Source organism: Parasteatoda tepidariorum, chromosome 2 (genome assembly GCF_982258835.1).
Source record: "Parasteatoda tepidariorum strain Cologne lab strain chromosome 2, Ptep-v5.0, whole genome shotgun sequence".
NCBI classification, from domain to species: Eukaryota; Metazoa; Arthropoda; class Arachnida; order Araneae; family Theridiidae; genus Parasteatoda; species Parasteatoda tepidariorum.
Window position 1 is genome coordinate 11,712,879 of NC_141756.1, and position 7,656 is coordinate 11,720,534.

Consider the following 7,656-nt stretch of genomic DNA (forward strand, 5'->3'; position numbering starts at 1 on the left):
TTTTCGGGATCATAATAAACTGTTTTTATGACCCCGTTTTCTTTAAAAAAGTACTTTTTTTAGATCCACAAACTTCACATATACCTTTCCTCGTCAATCTTCCATTTTTAGAAGTTTCTTCATAAACAGTATGAACAGTATTAGTAAAATTTTTACATTTTAAACAATAAATCATACCCATACCGAATGTTCTTTTGGCTTTGATAATAGGTTTAACAATTCTTCTTTCTATTCTTTCCCTGATTGTAGGATTTGGAATTGTATTTAACTCTTCTATCATATTTTTATCACATACATCATTTCTAGTTTTAGTATCTTTATTTTTAAGGTAACAAACATCATGTTTATATGCTATTTCATCTACTCTGTTAATGGGCTTACTCCATTCTTTATATGTTAAATCATCGTTTAATCTTTTCTTTCCATGTAATAATTGTGTTCCAGGTCCTGTAAATTGATGTCCTGATAAATGCATTTCAAAGGGTAAATTATTAATTGTTGAATTGATAAAGCCAGATCCTTTTTGACCACATTCTTTACAACAAAATTTGAACTTTCCGTCTTTACTTAATTTTCCAACTTTGAATATATTACTTTTACACGTCATTTATAGGCAATAAAAAATTATATGTATTTGTAGCCATTCAATTGAGTTTTTTTAACGTATTTCTCTAAAGGAAAATATTTCAAACTTTGAATAAAATCAGCCTCTTTTTTATGAATTTCTTCTTCAGTTAATGTATTGGCTTTAAACAAATTCAGTAGTTGTTTATAAAATTTGTAAGTATATTTATATTCTTCTTTTCTTTCGGATATATTTAAAGATCTGTCAACCACTTCAATAACGCCAGCTCCTAAACTCAAAGCTGATAAAGGGATTAAAATAAAACCAGATAAGCCTGATGCGCTAAATAAAAACTTACTCATAGATAGTGCGATACTAATCTTTTGATAGAAATTATAACTTTTTCTGTGAATAAAAATTCTTTTCTCTAAATATTCTTCCATTTATATATACAGAAATTCTTTATTTCGGTACCTCATATTAGGATTGACTAAATCTAAAACTAAAAAATCATATGGTTTTTTGATACAGTTCTTATACATTTTATTAAATTCTTCTTTTGTTAATTGACCATCTATTTCTCGTATTATTTGTTTAATTTCTTTTTGTTTCATATCGAAAAATATAAAATAATTGCTGTTACTTCTGATGGTTATAGGTATTTTATAATAGTACTGACTTATATAGATAAGGGATGTATTTTTCTTTCTTCCTCGTATAAAAAATTCTTCTATAGATTGTTGATCTTTTTCACATATACAATCATCAAATACAACTAAATTCATATAGGAAGAATCCAAGTCATCTACGGTAATAAAATCCTCTAGTTTGGAAGAAAACAAAACTTGATCTTTTTTAAATTTTTTATATTCTTTCAAAACTTCTTTTTTATTCTTTAAACCTTTACATTTTTGAATATCTTCTAATTCTACATCTGTAAATTGAATGTATTTTTCTTGTAATTTTTTATACTTAGATTCAAATATGTCTTTTGTACACATGTAAAGTCTATCAAAGTGTAAATAGTCATAAATTAAATTGATTAATAAGTTTGATTTTCTACTGTTGGAAGAACCATTTATGATTAATCTAAAGGGATGTATAGGCAATAGAGGATGTTGATTTGGATCTTTAAATTCATCTGGTTCATTATAGTCTTTAATTACAATTTTAGAATACATTTATTAATTAAAAAATAATCTACTACGAGTAAAAAATAATCTACTACGAGTAAAAACTATTATTAAAATAAAAATATTTTTTTTTAAATAATTTATTCTTTTAATGGTTCATATAGCGGTACTCGTGTATTATGACAAATTTCAGCAAGAAGTATACAAACTATTTTTTGTTTGTTTGAATTATAAAATTCTTCTGGTAATATATTACTTTTATTTTTTATTAAAAGACAGAAATCTATTTTAGAAACAAATTCTATTACAAAGTCTTTATCAATATCTTGATACTGTATAATATAATCCCAATTTACATAATCTTGAAATTTTCTTATAAGGTTCATTGATAATTTTTGATATCTAGATACAACATTCATATTTAAACGGTCAGAATAATTTTCTATAAATCTTAAATCCAATTTTTGGAATCTTGATATTTCATACCAAGTCACTTTATCTAAATGTCTCTCAATAAAACGGATAGATAAGGTTTGGTATCTACATATTTTTTCCCAATCTACATCAGAGGCATGTTTTTCAATAAAAGGTTCATTGAGTTTTTGATATTGAGAAATAATATACCAATCATCTGGCTGTACATATCGTTCGATTAAAACTTCAGATAATTCAGAAAATTGAAACACATATTCCCATTTTAAAGAATCTGCTAAACTTATAATTACATCTTCTGAAAGTTTCTTTCTAGAAAAGTCGTTCCAATTAATTTCATTGGCCATTTATTAAGAAGAAAAATTTATCTTTTCAATATGTAAATAAGGCTTTAATTTACAGCCTCCTCCTGTTAGCACTGATAATGTTAAAACTTCATTTAACTTTCCATACGCAAACATAGTTATTGAATCTTCATTAACATTTATCTCTTTATCAAGAAGTACTTCTTTCACTTTTTCTAAGCGTATTTTTGGCTTTTCATTCATTTTGTTACAGGCTAAAAAAATTGTAATTTTCATATACATGTTTTGTGATAATTTTAAGTTTGAATCTAAAAGTTTTGAAGTAGTTTCGTTGAATTCAAAAGTCTTGTAACCCACACCTGTAAACTGAACAAGTCTATCTGTGGTAGCGCAAAAAGTTTTATTATCAACGTAATATTTATTAGCAACGTCAGTATCATTTATGGGCCATTTTACACTCGATATTCTTTCGTTGTGAGCATAATAACTTCTATTAATTTTATCCCACAGTATACAATAATAATCAAGATGTTTTTTGGTAACCACATCGCCTTCTTTTTCAGGTTCTTTTACATTTGATATGATTTTATTTTTAGCATCAAAATTATTTTCATCATGTATTAAACTTTTGTCATCGACATATTTTTTAGTTGAAGCATCATTGTCCTCTAGAGGAGTAGCTATATTTCTAATACATTTATTTTTAGCATTAAAATAACCGTTATTACGAATCAAACACTTATTTTTTAAATCATCTACATATTTTTTAGTTGAAGAATCATTATCTTCTTGAGGATGTAAAACATTTTTTAAAAGTTTACTTTCCATATCATAATTACCATCATTCGTTAATTTAAATCCTACACCTGGTGGTCCTAAAGGTCCTTCTTTTATTTCATCGTCGTAAAGTGGATAATAAGCAGCCATTTATTAAAATAGAAAAAATCCTTTATGTTTTCAGAGTTTTAATCATTTTTATATCCTGAGTTGACATATTCAAGGAGCATTTGTTTCTTTCTTTCAAAATAAAGTAAAAAACATAATTTTTAGTAGTATTATTTCTCAATCTCCAATTGAATTCAATCATTAAATTACTCAAGTTCGTATAATTTTCATGGTTTGCCAAGTTGAAACAAATTATAGGATACTTACTGAAATTTGAATAGTTTATCATACAACCAGTTTCAGAATTTATATTATTCATTCCTGATTCTAAAAGAGCATAATATAATCGATTATAATCATTTTTATTAAAGTCCATCATATAACTTACAGTGGGAACTTTAATGTTATTAATCATTAACCAACATTCTATCATATCCAAGTGATCAAACATCATATTATTTTGATTCATGTTTTCATTTCTTTCATCATATTGAGGAATGACATATAAACTCAAAACTTCATCAGATGTAGCAGGAATAGAATAAGACCCACTGGAATTTTTATAAAATACATTTGATTTGATAATGTTATAATGATCCCAATTTATTTCTATAGGAGTATTTGATAATTTTAATTGATTGAATTTTACAGATGCGGAATTTTTAAATCTAACATAAGGTAACCAAAGTGATAAATCTTCAACAAGAACCTTAAAATCTGGATTTTGAATATCTGTATACAACATATTTTTACTATCATTTCTTTGAATTTCTATTTTAACTTGGAAACCTGTCATTACTTTTTTATATTCGTTAAAGAAATCAAATATATACTTTAAAGGAATCCATATTTTTACTGTTTGACTATTTTTAGTAAATTTACATCTTTTTGAAAATCCTTCATTAAAACTTTCATTTAGTTTAAGGTTTTTAAAAAAATCAGTTATTTTGGTAGTATCTATCAGATTTCCATTATATTTGAAATTGTTTCTATCTACAGAATCATTTGTATCTACATAAAAGAACATGTTAGTAGCTTCCGATGTTGAATAATCAGGGGTGAAGTGTATCATCCCTAATACTTGATTCATAATGGCTTTATAATTTATAGTGGATTCAACTTCAGTATTTCCTATAGTCAACCTGTTTGAATTTATGAGACCTCCTCCATTCACTAGAGTAACATTTTCATTACTTATTACACCTCCATCTCCTTTTACAATTTTTAATTCTTGTTGCAGATATCCTGCAGAATATAAAATATTAGCATTTGTATCATTGATAAAGAAATTATATGTAGCATTTTCATGAATATTATTTCTATTTTCACTTTTTAATTCTCTATATTCAAAACTTTCAACGTCATTATTATAATAATAACTAGTGTCTTTCAAATCGTAAATTTTATCCATTTATTTAGGAATAAAAAATTTCAATCCAGTACCATGTTTTTTATTTTTAGAAAATATTTCATTCAATTTTTCTCTCACAAATTCCTTAGATTTATCTTCTACAATAGGACTTATAAAGTCTGAAAAGAAGCCTCTTCCTTGTATTTTTTTACTCTTTCTGTACAATCTTTGTTTATTCATTTATTTAGCAATAAATTTGTACTGTACTTCTTGTTTATTTAAATCAATTAGTTCACCTCTATGATTTGTAATTCTCATTCTAATTCGATTAATAGAATCAGATTTAACCGGAAAAAATATTAGTTTATCAAATTCTTTAGTATATAAACTTCCAGGAGGATTTGATGATGTAAAAGAATAAATAACTTGAGATTGAAACTGATTTATATAAGCACCATCCACTATATCACAGTGAATATAAATATTATCATTACCATTAGCTATATCAGCAATAAATTTACCTTCTTGCTCTTCCTCTTCATATATTTTGGGTTCGAATCCTAAAATTTTGTACAATTCACTTTTAGATAAATCAATTTTATAATTCTTCTCGAGTTTAATACTAAACCTTTGTCTTTCTTCTATTATTCCAAATAATATAGGTGAATCATTTCCAAAATATTTTACCATATAACGATTCAAACCTCTTATATTGTAATGACCATGAGGAATAATGAAATCTGTCCATTTGACTCCATCAAAATATGAAAATTTATTGTTTTTCTCCGTAATATTATTCCATGAAATATACATTGAAAAAGACTGAAGAGCTATCTCTGTAAAATGAAAAGGTCTCGAATACTCAATGGTGAAATCTTCAGATTTATCTACGTTTTTCGAATCTAATATAATATACTTCATTTATAAAGAACAATTTTTTCATTTAATTTACTAGGTTCTTGAGTAAATGAATATAAAACTTCAATAGGAGATTTATTTTTATTTCTTTCAGTTATATATTTCATACAATAGAAACCACATCTTACAGAACTCGGACTTTGTAAAAAACTATCGTTATATCTAATTTCTTTTCCAGAAGTATTTAAATAACTTAGTATGTTTTGAGGAAGAAAATCATTTTTTATTATTCTATTGTTATATTTGTATTCTCCAAAAGGATCAAAATATTCAACAAAATTATATTTTGGATCATTATAATAACAAACCCAATGAGTTCCAGGACCTGTAGATACATCTAAATTTATAATTCCGTTTTCAAATTTTCTTATCTTTTTAGGTAACATATCTATAGTAAATATACCTCTAAATCCTTTTTCATTTTTCATATTGTTTTCAATCATTTTGTTGGATATTCCCATGGCTGATAGACTCCCTTTCCACAAGTTTTTTTTTTTTTTACCTGATCCAGAAATTTTGTCCAATACTTTTTTAGTACCCCAACCAGCTGCTCCACTAGCTGCTCCTAATGCTAAAGTAGAAAGTAAAGGTACTAAAAATGGCAAAAACCCTCCATTCTTTTTCAGTTGAGTCTTTGATATTTTAATTCTTTTACCTTTATCAATTTGGTTAATTTGTGTAGCTGTTAAATGTAAATCAAAATTGGGTGTTTTACTTTTATCTATTTGTAAACTAAGTTCTTCACCATTTTTATAAGCTGATTTCAATTTAGAAATCTGACTGTCGCTCAAGTATACCTTTTTCACAATATACATTTATTTACTAAGAAATTTTCCATAGTATTCCTTTACCTGATCGTTTGTCATAGTTCCCTCTCTTAAAAGTAAATCCAACAAATCTACAGTTTTATTATACAATTTTTTACTTTTAGAACCTTTACAAATTTTATCTGTCAGATCAACTAAGATATTCAGTTTATCTTCTAAACCTTTTCCTGTGTAATGTCTACCTTGTTTAATAGCTGATAAAGCTTCTAAATATCTTTTCATCATATTCATTTTATAATCAGCATTATCAATCCTTTTCTGATACTCATCTTTGTTGTTTGTTAAATTTCTATTTTTGGTTTCATTTCCTTTCTCTCTTTTAAATTGATCTCTTTTTGCCTTTGCCCTTTTAATAACTTCTTCAATATCTTCATCAGTTTTATTCCACATTATTGAAGGTAATTCAAATTCCAATTCTTCTAATAATTCTTTATCTAAATTTTTGTCTATATCTATTTTTAAAAACATACTTCCTACATCTTCAGTATAATCTTCCTCTGACTGATTCTCTATCTGAGGTAAAGATCTATAGGTCTCATTCATAGTGAAAGATAAATTATCAACAGCATCTTTTATACCTAGCAAGTTTTGTTGTCTAGAAGTTTCTAGTTTTTCCATTTGATGAAGTACAGGTTCGTGGAAATCGGCCAATGATTTTTGTATTCCTATATCTTCTTCTAATTTTATTTCATTATTTTTCCTAATTTCTGATTGTAGTTTAACTAATCTTAGATCATTTTTTAATTGCTCTAACAACTTTTTATTTCTCTCTTTTTCAATACTTTCCATTTATAGGTAGTAAAATGTTCGTTATACAAGTGTATGTATTACAGAAATTATATTACAAAAAATGTTTCTAAATAAATGGAAGAATTTAATGACCTCAAACGATTTCCTGAAACATACAAATTAAATGAACTCGAGATAGGTAAATATAATTTAATATCATTGAGAAAAATAAATACAAAATACGGTGACTCTATTATAGCTAGATTAGAAGTAGACAATGATGAGAAAGATTTTTATCTCTCGAAATGTCATGGTGAATTATCTGATAAAGCTATAAGAAAAATTAATAGTGGAAAATATATTTTTGATTTTAAAGGTAAAAATAAATATTACGATTATGAATTACATGTAAAATAAAAAACGATATTTTCAATAAGGTTTTAATAAAATAAAAATTATTAATATAAAAATAAGAATTTTTAAATATACTGATTTTGTTTAATATTTCATA